Genomic DNA, 15,570 nt, shown 5'->3' with positions numbered 1-15,570 from the left:
TCTCGTTTTCCCGACGATCAAAATTTTGCTTTAAGCCTATCTACATTTGTAGTTCAGTAATCATATCATTTTCTGACTATTCAATATTACTTATCTCTTTGTAGTTCACTCACTAGAGAATAGGCACCATTTTACTCCTCTAAGGCATATGTAACATCTAGTATGTGACTTATAAAAAGGAAAGTGTTTAAAGAGAATATCAAAGAAAAGGGTATCGCGTGCCGTTAGCTCCACAATAGCTCTTAAAGACAAAAGACTGCGTAGGCGACACTTTAACTTTCATCGACTTGTAAAGAGGTAAGTACATAAAAGCTCATATATACGCCCACGAAAAAGAGAGACAACAGAGTATGAACGTGTCAAATGACAAAAATAAATTAAATAAAAACCTCATTTGTCAAGCTTATTGTTTTGTCAACGTCATACAGAGGTAAAAATCCTCAAACAATTTAATTATACTGTCGACGGGCCCTTAAGATAAATGGCGACATATTGAAGACAAAGGTCCCGCCGAAATATAAGGTCACCGAGTGAAGACATTAGTCAACAACCTTCGGCGTCGATGCTAAAGAAATAATATACTGCCGGGGTCGCCATCCCCGGAATATGTTTTTATTCCCTGTCGTGAAAACCTTTAACGATCCTACTTTGCTTTTTTACGTCTGGTTTTAGTCAGCTGCGTTCGTTGTATCGATAAATGTAGCGAAAGCTTATTGCTGTAAGTCACCTGCCGGTTTTATAGGGCTAGGCTCTACCTATATAATCACAAGTAAACCGAACGAATACCTAAAAGATTAATTATAACTAAATACAATATTATAATATGGGTAGAGTGAAGAGAAAGAAATGGTATTGGCACTCTACATTTCGACAAGTTTTAAAAGTAATGGGGAAAGGGTGGTGCAGAAATGCAACGAGATTTTTTAGTTAAAAGTTTGGTTTGCAGGAACCGGACTGGGCGATGAAGAAATAAGAAAAAAAACCAGTTGAATTTGCTAGCCGTTGACGATGTTGAGGTACCTAGCGCCTCGACGAGCTTCAACCATTTCTGGATATTAAAGAGTCATAGAGTTTGCCATTCCATTACTGTTCGTTTTAGAGTACTGGCCTCACCTTCTATAAAAGACAAATTGTAATGAATTAAATATTTTTTTCATTTCCAACATTTAAAATAACGGTTCATCAAGACTTTTATTGGTATCTGCGGGTCAATGTGTGCTCTTGGATAAAATTACGGGATCATTAATTGTTACTTCTGGATAAAATGTTATAAGGGAAAGCTTCTAAAACATCTTTTCAAAACTGCTTTTTAGACAGGTAAATAAATATATTCACGGCTTTGTTCTATCAAAAAGATCGTTTAAACTGTATTTAAAAAACTCGAATAAAATGTAACAAGAGAAGTTCAAAACAAAACGTGTGATAACACCTTTTCGAATTAGTCTTAACATTTCCATTGGGAGATTGGGACTTCGAGTACCATAGCAATCCTGGCACAAAAGAAAAACACAATGTTTTAGTCGAGTTACTTTACCGAGCAGAAAAAAAAACAATAGAAGGTAGATAGCTCAGGTGTAACTCCGCGTCTTAGGGTAATAATTACTGCGTGTGTGCAAAAGAGATGCCGGTCTACCTCCCATATTGCGCTGTCTCGTTTCCATAATACTAATGACTTGAAGCCTGAGATTACGTGAGCAAACACTAGAACTCTATGTAACATAGTATATCAATAGATTTCCAAAAAAAAGAACCGCTTAATGTTCTTTTTTTTATTAGAGAGCGTATAGAAGAAATAGATATTTATTTTCGCAGTATTATTATTTTTTATGCGAATATGAGTACTGAGACAAAAACCCAGCTACAAGTAGCCCCACATAGTTTCACTTCTATTGTTTTTCTATTGCTGCCGTTTATAATTAAGATGTTCAAAATACATATTAAAACTTCATTCTTAAGTTAACATATTAATAAAACAATTAATCGTTGATCAAACATCGTTTTTAACGTATGCCTATATCTAGGTACCTAGTATACCTAGGTACATGTATGTATGAACATGTACATATGTAGGTATCCCCTATTAAACATGTCCGTCGCTCATTTATTATTCGTGTCGAAGATATTGCTTGTACCCTTGTTGAGCTAGACCACACTCCTTTGTAACTGTATTTGGCCGGTTGTAGGAAACAACTTAACACTATATTGTGAGGATATACAATATACACACTCGTATATATGTAGGTATGAGAAGTACTAATGTGTCGCAACTTGGGGACGCATTTGGCCAGCCGTGGGCCTCGGCTGAATGAAAAAAAAGGCTGAATTGATTGACTGAATAAGCATAAATTTAATAAGAAATAATTTATATCAACTATTTTCTCAGTTTAAAAGTATTTTCTCTCCAATGTTACTCCAAATCAAAACATATGAATAAGTAATATAAACGAAAAGGGATGATTTCGTTGTGAAACGAATCGGAAAAAATATCTGAAGATCTCACAAATCATGATTTCGGTTGGCACTCAAATGGCACTTTGCGGAAAGGTCAAACACCCCCTTTGCGGAAATCGGAGAGACAAATCAATTTATTATTCAAAATATGTTTTGATTGTTTCGTTACGTTTTGTTACGTTACGTTGCGTACTTGCCTGCATAGGAATCTGCACGTCGTACAAACAAATCTATACTAATATACACCGTGATTTTTTAGTCGTCTTACAAAAGCAGCCCAGTTCATGTATCCAATGACTAGAACACGTTCACGATAAAAAATAGGTATTTATGAGATTTGAATAAATCTAAAATGCAATTTTTTTCAAAATTATGATGCAATTCATCAGTTCGAGCCTTGTAACAATGGTGAGGGGCGCGGGCGGCGGCGTTTTTATCATTTTTAAGAGTATTTTCAGATTTCTCTTGTTTAATTTTTCTTTGTACTTAATGTCTTAGTTGATGATAAAAAATAATAATCGCGCCTAGGGGTATTTTACGTCGGATACATGAACTGGGCTCCTTTTGTAAGACGACTAAAAAATCACCGTGTATAAAGCTGAAGAGTTTGTTCGTTTGTTTGAACGCGCTAATCTCAGGAACTGCTGTTTCAAATTGAAAAAGTCTTTTTGTGTTTAATAGCCCATAATCGAGGAAGGTTTTTATTACCTATTATATAACATCACGCTGCAACTAAAAGGAGCGAAGATACAATGGAAAATGTGGGAAAAACGTGGAAAAATATTCATCTTCGAGGGCTTCCGTTCAATTTTTTTTTACTTTTTTACTTACAATACATAAAATACAGTACTTAGCACTATGTCAAGAAGCTGAATCATGCAGAATAGATGCTTGTTGAGAGAGCAGACTAAATTGTTCTCTTAATGAGTTCTCGAACCAAACTTCGGGCATGAACTGCTCTTTTGACGAATTAATTTTGAAGTTTGACTTAATGGTGTTCAAGAGTTTTTGCATAAACGAGGCGCATTATTACTTTTAAATAATTTGTGCTTGAGATAAAGAAGATTACATTGTCTGCGTGTTATAGCGAGTTAGATTTTCAGATTTTTTATTCATTTAATCTGTAACCATTTTTGTGATTGTTTGTAATTAGTTGAATGCTGTGATAAAAGATGTACGAGTAGATAAATATGTCTGTTGATAAAACAGTACATTAAGGTGGCCAAACTTCAATGTAACTGAAAAATAGTTGACTTCCGAGTTGATTTTATTTTTGGCAACTTTCGTAAGGGTGCTCTAATATTTCTTGTTTTTTTTTTATTTGGTGTGTATAACTAGTGGCGAGCGATTAAAAAGCGATTCGGTTTGAAACTAGTCGGCCAATTCCTATAAATATTCGTGATACTGACTTGTATTTATCGGATTTTAATGTGAGCAGTTAAATTGTATTTACAAAGGAAGTTTACTAGAAATATTTGTTGAGTTTGTTAACGGTAATAAGCTTTTCTTTGTATGACGCTATTTGCAGACATATTTTTGTATAGACTATCCCTACAAAATGTAAATCCACGAAATGGCGTTATAAAAATAGGCCAAAAATATTTAACCAAAACAAAAAGCCCGCATCAAGTTTCCTTCTGAAATATTTTAATTAAACGTCACTTAAGTTGTTTCAAAAATGGAATAAGCAGTTTTGGTGTTGACAGTCAAGTGGTGACCGCTTGGATTACGGCCAGAGATCCGAATTCCGTTTTCATTTTTACACTACTTTTGAACGAGTCGTGGCGAGCGAAACTCTCGCTTGGTAATAACTGGAGCACTGACTCTACATCTACATGTACGTAGCAGTTGTAGGGTTGAAATATGAGTTTTGTGAATGGAGGAGTTTGTGCGGTTTTTAGGATGCTTCGTAACCCCGTGGCTTGCTCTTTGACTTGCATTTTAGTTTGTTAACTTTCAGTGTTTTTTTACGATGGTAAGTACAAAAGCATTAAATTTTGCTGAATAATTTTATCACTATTACTCTTTTTTCAGAACGCATTAGTCTATCCGTCCGTCCACCTGTCACTAGGCTGCATTTATCAAAGTGAACTTGACTAGTTTTTCAACACATTATTACAGCAATATAATTATATTTATTTGCACCTTAGATTATGCAATCCCTATCCCTATTTTTTATACATTACATAAAAAAATAGTCTTAGATATATTGGTTTCATAAGCCAATTGGTTGCATGATTCGCCATGCTCAGAAGTAAAGTGGTTGCTGTGCCCGAAATCAGTTAGGACGTCATAATCATCATCCTAAGATCAGACTTATACAAGAGTTCCAATCTTCTAAGGACCACCTAAGGTTAGAACAACTAATTTAAATTGTATAATTAAACTAAAACTACGTAACGTACGGTTATCACATTAATTACTCCTGTAGTAATATAATTTAATTTGGGTTGAGTTTGTCGGTTGTTAGTGGTTTCCATGTTATTAATAAAGGTGGTTGCTTCGGGGGATGATTTTAGTTACTCTAAGTTCGAAGAGTAAAACTGAATTAAATGATTCTTAATTATAAGTTGGCAATCGTCTGTCACTTACAATTTTGTGAAATTTAATGAAATATTTATCATGAATGCAAGATTTAAAAGTAGTAATTTAGATGGTTCCGCACCCAAGAATAAAAACGGAATCCTATGACTAAGGCACCGTTCTCTGTCTGTTCGTCTGTCACCTGCATATATATTATGAACTGTGATCGCTAGATGATTGCTATTTCTATTGCCGCTATAACAACAAGGTCCAATGATAAGGATTGAGCGATTGCTGAGAGCTGAAATTACGGAACCCTCAGAGCAGCACGTGACTGGTTTATTTGCTTATATTTAAATTTCCGAATTTTATTTTGAACATGTAACTGCATGCAGTATAAAACGTTCAAATGGAGACCACATTTCATCTCAATTTATTAAAGAAGATTGCAAAAAAAACAGCGAAGAAACATAGCATAAAGTAGAAACGATTAACCAGAACAATACACCAAATGAAATAAACTTTTGGCAAAATGTATTGAATTAACGAATTAGTCTAAATATTATTTCATATGAATGTATGTATTTTCGTGTTTCGTTTTTCAAGAGCACTTTCGAGACGCCTCGTGGGATAACAAGCGTGTTCGCAATATTCCGCAAATTACCTACTTTGAAAATGTACGAAAAGAATATCCTTTGTTCGTTTCTCAAAGGAATAATATCTATCAGATCACAGTTGTTCTTTGAGATAACCATGTATGTAACGATGGTCATTAAGACCTTCAGGTTCTCCACAAAAAGGATCTAAATGACGTAGTCAGAAGAGACATACTTGTATCAGCAACTGAATGAATATTGCTGTAGCAGTGCATTGCGAATGGCTATAGTATCATAAGTAATCAGTCACTCAGAATGATATATTATCTATACTCCCCGCCACGACTAAATCGAAAAAATGTTAATATACGTATATTAAAATACAACGGTTAAAACACGAGTACTTGGATTGCTCGACTAGTTTTAAATACACTCAACCGGAGTCCTTAAACAAGAGGCGCCGAGATCGCCGGTCAAATAGAAATTATCATCATAAATTAGAAACACAAAATATAGTTGCTTTTTATCTTCTTTGTTTTCCACAAAAAGAATAAATAAATGAAAGAGATCGGCCAGTCACTAGTAGTGGCGTCAAGAAAAACAAAACAATGAGACGATGTAAAGAAAGGATTCTGAACATTAATCTGAGCGTAAAGTGTGATGAATTGATTGATTCTGTCTTCACCGGATAAACAACATCCTGCCACGAAATATCCTGATTAGTAGCGAACAGCGTACTATCGACGATTAAGACTAGTTCCACAAGACCTTCGGGAGTTGTTTGTTTCCTTGGTTTGTTGTATAGGGAGCTGAAAGCCAGAGGGGTCATCGTAACTGGTGGTACTTCCCCACTGATGTTAGGTTTGGTAGTTGTGGTTTTAACGTTTATCCGTTCATTTGTTCTTGTAGGTGTGTTCAGATATAAATTGCAACTCGGTCTAATTCATCCGTGATTTATACGGAACTCATGATCTTATAGAAGAGATTTTTATGGAGTTTTATCATAGAAATGATAAGTTGGGAGAGTTAATTGGTATTATACTTATTGCGCTCTCATTCTCAAAATGGAAACCATTAATGTTTCCGTGATCTTTAATTTTTCAGGTCTGTTTGAGTTTTATTGTTACAAATTAAAACCAAAATGTAAGTATTTGAACAGTACGATAATGAAAGAAATATTTTCTATTACTTTTTACTTAAGTTGTTGTACCTACTTTTAGGATTCCGCGCTCAAAAGGTAAACGGAACCGTATTACTAAGGCTCGGCTTTCTATGCGTCTTTACGTCTGCCACCAAGTTCTACCTCACGAACCATGGTAGCTAGGAAGTTGAAATTTTCACGCGTAATATATTTCTCTTCAAACAATATAATTTATCATTGAGGTTAGTTACAGAAGATTGGTGCGGTATTTAATTTATAGCGGAACGATTTTTGAAATGAGATTTCCTTGAGCCTAATTGTAAAGACTCGCGCTTTCCGGTTTATGTAAAAAAATACATCAGCAAATAATTATAATCTTTCTTATTTAATTTATTTATTTTTCAAACGTCCACATTTAAGTGGGTATTAGCATTTCTCTGAAAAACAAACGGAATAGTACTAAAGTCTTTTCATAAAATTACTTTTTTAAGAGGTCTTTTACTTAAAACACTTACTTTGAAACATTATAGCGAGTTATATTATTACTGGCAGCTTAATCGCACAAAAACTGAGTTAAAGAAAAATAAAGTCTAAATTTGAATTTATGTTCTGCAACAGTTTGGTTTTCACACACAAACGAGCACTTCACAGCTATCCATCGCTATTTCGTAGCTTTGTAAAAAAATGTTGAAATTTTCCTAACGGCTAGTGTGGACCGTACTTTGAAGCAGTACTATTGCAATTTTGGGAGAGAGAAATGGCTATACGCCATATATTCTGTCTCGCTCTGAAAACTACAACATTTGTGCTTTATAAGGTGGTGGCAGGCCTCCGTTCTGTGGAATTGCCGCTGCATGTGGATATTGTCAAAAGCTGGAAATGGTTTCCACCTGTCGGGCTAGGGATTTGAGATATAGATATAGGCTTAGTAGATGTGCGATCGTGTTTGCTTAGATTGCTTTTTGATAATTGGGGTATTGAACTTAGATAGATAGTTTTCCAAGAAGTGTATGATACGTATTTTTCTACGGCAAATTGAAATCGCGTGTGACGTCACTTGACTTTTTAGCCCCCACTCTCTTACGTTCAACTACGTACCTATCCAACGTAATTAGAATTTTTAAAGATATCTTGAACTATCATTTGATCCACATACTTATGTATAACGTATTTTAGGTGTTATTGTCTCAGAACTTTAAATTGATATTTTTCGCTTTATTAGTGTGTACCTGTGCGTGTAAACAAGCTGCATTTTTCTAGGCGCTCATGAAAAGGCAATGTCATTTTCATACTTGTGAAGTTTTCTTTTCTCATTTACAAATTATACAGTATTAAGTACCGAATAGAATATGAAATAAAAAGAGGGAATTAATAGAGTTTTGTGTAATCTGTTGAAAAACAGATTATACAAATCTCTATTCATTCCCAGAACGCCATCCGTTCTGTTAAAAGATAAAAATATTCAGGAAAACAAACCATAACATACCATAAAACGTTTCTAACTCATAAATCCGGACGTATATTTGTAAATTTTGACGTTCGTACACGCCCATACATTGATAGAACTGAGATAGAACACGAATATGAACGCGTTGATTCAGCAAAAAGTTTACAGCTATGAGCTAAACTCGAACATTAATCTATTGTGGAGTAGAGTGATGGCGTAAAACATTATAGTATTGCCAATAGGGATAGCGACTGGGTATTAAAGTGAAAATCTGTTAAGTCAATCGGTTAGATAATTAATAAAACATTTATTAGTCAGGTATTTTTTGCCTTTTTCTGAAAAACAAAAAGTGACAAAGATGTAAATTATATTAAAGTTTAGAAGAGGGGTTTTGTGACGAAACAATTGAAATTATACATGATCGTGACGTCACGCTTAAGTTGTAATTTGATCAATTTATGTTTGTGGTACATACACAATAAAACATGCATTCAACGACATAATATGTACAAGAGGGACACTGAAAAAAATATCACCATCCCAGAATTTAATGTCGGGGAAACAAAAAAGACTTATAAAAATTAAATTGATTTTAATTATTCTAATGTAACGATGTACTGATTTCATTTTCCTTGTCTTGTTCAATCAACTTTTGATATTTGATTTTCCTGTTCGTTTAAACATGAATCTCCATTCTAAAATATTTGTTTAGGAAAAAGAAACGTAGATATTATTATTAGCCCTAAATTAAAGTATTATGTAGAGGTTTTTGTGTTACTGTTCTCAATAATGTTTATATAATATCGATATAAAGAACCTATGTACTAACGTGTCTAAACCACTGAACTGATTTTAATGAAATTTGGTACAGAGACAGAGTTAGCCTTGGGAAAGAACATAGGATAGTTTTTATCCCGGACTTTTGAAGAGTTCTTTCGGAAACGCGATGTAACCGACATCGACGCGAACCGGGCGAAAAGCTATAATTTATAAGTACAACATAGGTTAATTTATAGCTGTTTAATTTGGGGAAATTTATTTGGGTCGGACTGTTTAGATATCCACTTTAATTATATTAACCGGGCCATAAAGATACTTTATAAGCCTCGTTCATAAAACAAGTTGGTTCTGTATGACCGGTAACTTGATAAACTGGATTTAATTATTAAACTTACAACCAATCCTGTTATACTGTGCTATCCAGTGAAATAGGTTGTGGAGGTGAGAAAGGCATTAGTGAGTTACGGTATTCAGCTGAATCTGGTAAGATCAGAGGATCTATCCAAGTTATATTCTTAAAACCGTTTACGACAATACATAACGTACAATGTCAAAATGTATTTAAATAACATTTCTTCTCGATTATTCACGTGACTTTGACCTGTCATTTTCATACATATATTTGAATGTTTGTTTGGGAAACATCTATTCTAACAATTATAGAAATGCTATCAATGGCTGGCAACCTATAGCGACGTCATAAAATTGTATAACTTCAATTGTGAAAACGTGACAGCACATATAGTGCCGTCTCTCTTCCACTAATGCTACTACATTACTCTGTAAGGTGGTGACAGGAACTCAGGAAACCCGAATGAATGTGGGGAGATTTAAGGCTATCGACAAGGTGAAATAAATTTATCACCAAATAGTTTAGTAATGTTTTGATCTCCTTGTTCAATTATTATTTTGGATGTTCGAACTTGTCTTTGTTCTCCCGGGCACTAAACTTTAAGAGTAAAACCTGATTAATGGTATCCTAGGATTCGGAGGTATTGGAAACAGTTTGATAGATACCACAGGTATAGCATAACTGTAATTACTATAGAGCAATGTTGTCGTCTGAAATAGGAAGACTGAGTATCTTACATTTACGAGTAGGTAACCACTGTCTGAATGGAGATTGAGGAAGCTTTCCGGTGTACAATAATGAGAACATATTGGTAATGATGATAACATAATATGATGACTATCACCATAAAAATATGGGTTGGCATATAGGTATTGAGAGCTAGTCAAGTTGATGGATTATCAAGGTTATCGGCGTTACGATCAGGTAAAATAGTTTACAAACACTTTAAATAGAATTCTGTTTTAACTTACTTACCCAATATCAATGTAAGTTTAAGATATATTTTTTGATTACTGTTCATATGGAATATTTACTCAGAAAGTATAATCTTGAGCTTCCTAACACAACCTTAACAGAACATTACTACCAGACGGTATGCAGTACATCATGAATACGTAATAAGTTAATGTGATGCGTTAATATTACCATAGCTGTGCCTCTCAGGCTTTCAGCTGTTGCTACGCAAATACGAGTAGGAGCACGTCCTAAATAATTAGTGTGCCTTGCTAATAGGTTGTGGCTGACACGCTAACGAGCGGTTCTATACACATGCGAGCGAAGCGTGGTTCACCATCTTAGGAACTATTTATCAGACTAGGGTTAGTACCTAATATCACACCCACAACATTTCCTTTGATAAATTATGCATGTCATGCCCGTATAATGAACTCAAAGTTTAAGGGACGTTTCCGTAGTAAAAACGTAAGTAAATTATTATGTCAGTCGACGACAGATCAGAAAAAGGTTGACGGCGCGTATACAAACAAATGACGAATGATATTAACGGGCCGCAAAAATGGGATAGCGAAAAACACTGGAAAAATGTATTTTAGTGAATTGGTTTATTTAAAACTAATCTGTGTGTAAAATAAGTTATTAAGCAAACTGACTTAACAATGATGGAATATTATAAGAACTTTGCCCTTTGTCCATCAAGCTATATCTATATAATGATATTCGTAAGGTTTTCATGCCCGTTACGTGAAGTTTTCGTGTAATCCAACCTCTTTGAGCCGCTGCATCATCCATGACTCTGCAAATCCCACCGCCTCCAGCGCCATATCATCGATGTTATAACGCAAAATAAAATACGCTTTACTGTTTGACACTCGCTAACGTCGCATTTACATGAAAAAGGGAATGTGTTTACACTAAAATAAGTTCCTTTGAGACGTTTTATGCTGTTTTGTTACATGATGTATTCTCGAGTAAAGGTGAGCGCATAAATAAAACAAGGCGTGAAACAAAAGTGAAACGTGTCACAATATGAACTAGAAAATAATATGTTTATAGTGACGTGTAAGATTTTGTCGGTATTTATTTTTCCAATTTATCGACGGTTTTTATTTAGGGTCCTTAAAAAGGGTTGGTAGATTTTAGTATTATGCTGACTTAAATTTTGTTTTAATTTCAGATTAAAACTCATTTTCTATATTTTTTGTATCCGTAAATATTGTAACAAAACCTAAATCTAGAGATTTTGCTATGTGACACAATCTTCGATTACCATAATTCAGGAAATTAATAATTAAAATAGTAAACGAAATCTCATATTACTTTACCCGTCTTAACTTTAATTGTTTTAGTTGAAAAGTAAAGCTACTAACACTGTATCACCCTCCGCAGCGCTTGAACTTAAGCGACAAATATTTACTTTCCGTCGAATAGCTTAAAACTGTTGTGCAATGTTTTCTTAACAAAAACTCCGTCATTATTTTAAGCCGAACACAATTTGACTCTTAAAACGAGTCCCTTGGGCGGATCCTAACAACCGTTTGTAAACAGGCAGATCTTTTAACCGGATCACAACAGACTACGGGGAGCATTTTTCTGCTAGAATTCTTACAACGCAAATGAAAAATATCCGGGTTTTGTGGATGTATTATGTAAGTTATTGCTCAGTAACGATATTTCGCTTCGATATCACATGTCTAAACTTATTTGTGAGAATGTCTTCCCCGGGGCGTATTCTAGCGTCGTCAATTTACCCATCCCTCCGGCTCGTCAAATCGTACAAACTTGCTTGGTATTTCTAACGCTCTGCAATCACATCCCTAGGGTGTGACGTACTGGCTGACATACTTCGTGGCACTATTGTCTTTAAGAAGTGCTCTAGAGGCAAGGCGCGCCTGAAAATTTTATTCGTATTCGAAAGACAAAGGTTTAGAACATATGATCCGTAGACCTACTATAATGACTGTCTTTTGTTTGCAATGTTTGAGATAACGACGCGGTTAGCAACTAATCCCTGTCGTTCGTGATACTTTGAATACGTTGGTTGTATTAGTATTATTTCGTGAAATAAAATTCTTATTTCTTACACAGTTGTGCAGCCAAACATAATATGACTTGTAGTAATAAAGGACCTACTCAAATACAAAGGTACTTTTTACAAGACAAGTATTAGAACATTAGTGCCGAACTTATTGATCCGATGGGTGAATTCAAGGTTATTTTTTTAGAAGTCCGACGAAGCGAAGAAAAGAAAATTTTGATCTTTTTACTGAAAGGCGTAGTGTAACAAAAGCAGTATCTAAACAACTCTCGTCTTGTACCGAGTAAAGTCTTTGAAAGCGGATTTGAATCTTTACAACACACATTTTCCGTACTTATTTTCCGTGTTTTTAACTGAAAAACTTGACACAGAAATTTTATTAAACTGTTAATGTTTTACCAGCGATGAAAGATGAAAGAATTTAAATTAAAACAATAGCTAATTACGCTTTTGTTTCAATATTATTTCACGAAACATTTTTTTGACTAAAATTCTGAACAAAATGACTGGTCGTGGCAGCAAGGCCAATTTTCCTTACATTATAATGTAGAAAAAAAAACGACTGTGATATCGTATAATTTGAATTACGAATTTTATAAATGTGTTTATAAGTATGGTACAGAGTAAATTTTGTTCAGTCTCGTAGTATGTTCATAATAATATTGTAATTCGTAGAATTCATAACTTTTACGCAAAAGAGAATCCTTTGATAATATTCGTGTCAAGAAATATGTATTTAAACATGTATGATGGTTTGAAAAAGATTATAAATGAGTTTTTTATGTACTCGGCACGATATTTAACACATATTATTTACCAAAATCATGCTCGGTCTGTTACAATTATTATTCTTGTAATAGTATTTAGTGATAGTTCTCTTGTTAGTTTTAAAGACCGAATATAAATTTCATAAATTTAAAATGGGCTATCGTCAGGGATATCGTTAATCCACGGATCTGACATATATCTAAAATTTAATTACCTTTCTTTTACAACTAATTTTTTGATTGATTAGATATGATTCCGCGTATAAATTGTTATATACGCGGAATCATATGCACACGGCTACATTTTCCATTTCAATTCGATGTGATATGTTCTGGGTCTTTTTATGGCAATATAACTTCGAGTATAAGACGTGAGATTTTATTTTCATAAATATTTACTGTTAAATTTGAGGTCGAACTTTAATCATAAATCATGTTGATAAATAAATTGATTACGTAATAATATTGATTACAGCGCTGGCAGCGATGCGCTCGGAACTACAGCGTGATTTGCATTTAAAGTACCTTTCAGCGGTAGTTTGCGGACGCACACATACAACCCTGTATCAAGGATTATGATCGCATGAACATATAAATTACAACGGATCATTGTTAACTATGTAAACTGCTTCGTTTTAAACATATTGAGGTTATCAGAAACGGTGAAAAATTAAGGAAATCCTAGCTTGAGGATTCACTGAATTTCTCTATTTTTTATGCAGGTTCATGAACGAATCCTGTACCTATGTATATGTTAACTATTCTCATGTTACACGATATTGTATATTTTGATTTGATTCAATTGTTTGTATGAAAACAAATTCGTGTATTTCGAAGCAATGTGCTAGCCATTCGTAGTAAGTTTGATGTTGTTTTGTTTCAAACTTCTTACTCGAGTGAGATTGATGTGGCTTAGTATAAATAGTTTCTTTTTCAGTTGGAACACACATCGATGTGTAATTCTCCCAGATATGCGTAAACTATGCATACGTGATACACGTGTTATTTATGTTCACAATAAATACACGAGCGGATAAAGTGTTTTCGTATGTGGCAATTATTTTTATACCACAAATTCTCATTTCCTTCTAAATATCTGCGTTTTAGATTTTTATACTTAAACAGATTATCTCTAATAGTTGTGTTTACTTAAATGAACAATGTTATGGACAAACTAGCGATAAGACATTCCTCGAGACATCAGGACATCTCCCAACAATTTAGCCTCGCCGACGAGTGACCTATTTTTTGCCGTAACCAAAATGCCAATTTTTTTTGCAACGAGGATAAAATAAATGTTCACAGATTAAAATAATGGTCGCCCACTTTAGATGTTGAATAAAAACGGGAGCTTTAATACATTTAAAGTGCCATATTTTGTTTTCTATGATTGTATATGGATGTATAAATAATGGGGCGGGAGAGGCGGTGAACGTACTGCATAATGTGACCTCGCATATCTCGCTGATATTACCGTGATGACAAATAATGATGTGTAAACTTTGGTGCGAATAGACGACAAAATAAACACTGATTTGTACGCGTGGGTTTTGATTACATTACACACACCACTTTTCAGTCAAATAACAGATTATGTATGTGGACAACAAACTGTGTTTTTAAATTATTCTATAATATTATTGAGACATCAATGCATCGATAAATAATCAGCACGTAACATAAGCTTTGCCAGCTTTTGCGGAATTTAAGGATACTTTACGGGCTTAAAATGTAATTAAAGCGAGCAACAGTGTAGCTAAATACTCAACTGGCAACTACAATTAGGATCTACTGAGAAAAAGTTATTACAAAATTGAACGTTGTTGTTTTAAAACAAACTTTATATAAGTTATACTCTTACCTTCCACTGACTGTTACCGATGTAAGAGCTAGTCAGGACATTAAAACTACACTATCCGGCTCGTTTCCACAGAGGCCAATCATCTGCTTGGTAAAGGCATAGGCAAATAAGACTTTCTTGTCGAGTCTCTAATAACCATAAAAATAACTTCAGGAGCATCATTAAAACGGTTTGTTTCAGTAGATATTCATCAAGCGGCAGTTTAATTAAAACGAAAGTCTTGTGGCAACACTTTTTGCTGTTGACTGACCCAACGGGTTAATGTGATTACACCGCGGTCATTAATTTATACTAAACGCTGGCCGGTATAACCCTCTCGTGTAAATATAATGCCGCCAGATGCATTGAAGAAACGAACAAAGAGTTTGACTTTGAAATTGTTCTTTTTTTTGTCATTCGCGCCGCTTGTTTTGTTAAGCTCAAGGTCGAATTTGAATGGAGCGGTGGGGAACAGGTTTTCATTACGGGAAAAGTGTGTTTGTGTGCGTATGTTTATGTCGTATGTTACTGTCCGATAACAAAGGAATGTTAAGTATATCGTACTAGCGGAACATCACGGTTTCATAAGGTAAAAGTGTCGGTATTTATCGGTACACACCTAAATATTCCCCAAGACTTGGAAACAGAACAGCACACTTTTATAGTTCTCTTGAGGCG

This window comes from Trichoplusia ni, unplaced genomic scaffold, assembly GCF_003590095.1.
Source record: "Trichoplusia ni isolate ovarian cell line Hi5 unplaced genomic scaffold, tn1 tig00003175, whole genome shotgun sequence".
Lineage (NCBI taxonomy): Eukaryota > Metazoa > Arthropoda > Insecta > Lepidoptera > Noctuidae > Trichoplusia > Trichoplusia ni.
The sequence above is the reverse complement of the archived record's forward strand: the minus strand, read 5'-3'. Positions refer to the sequence as shown.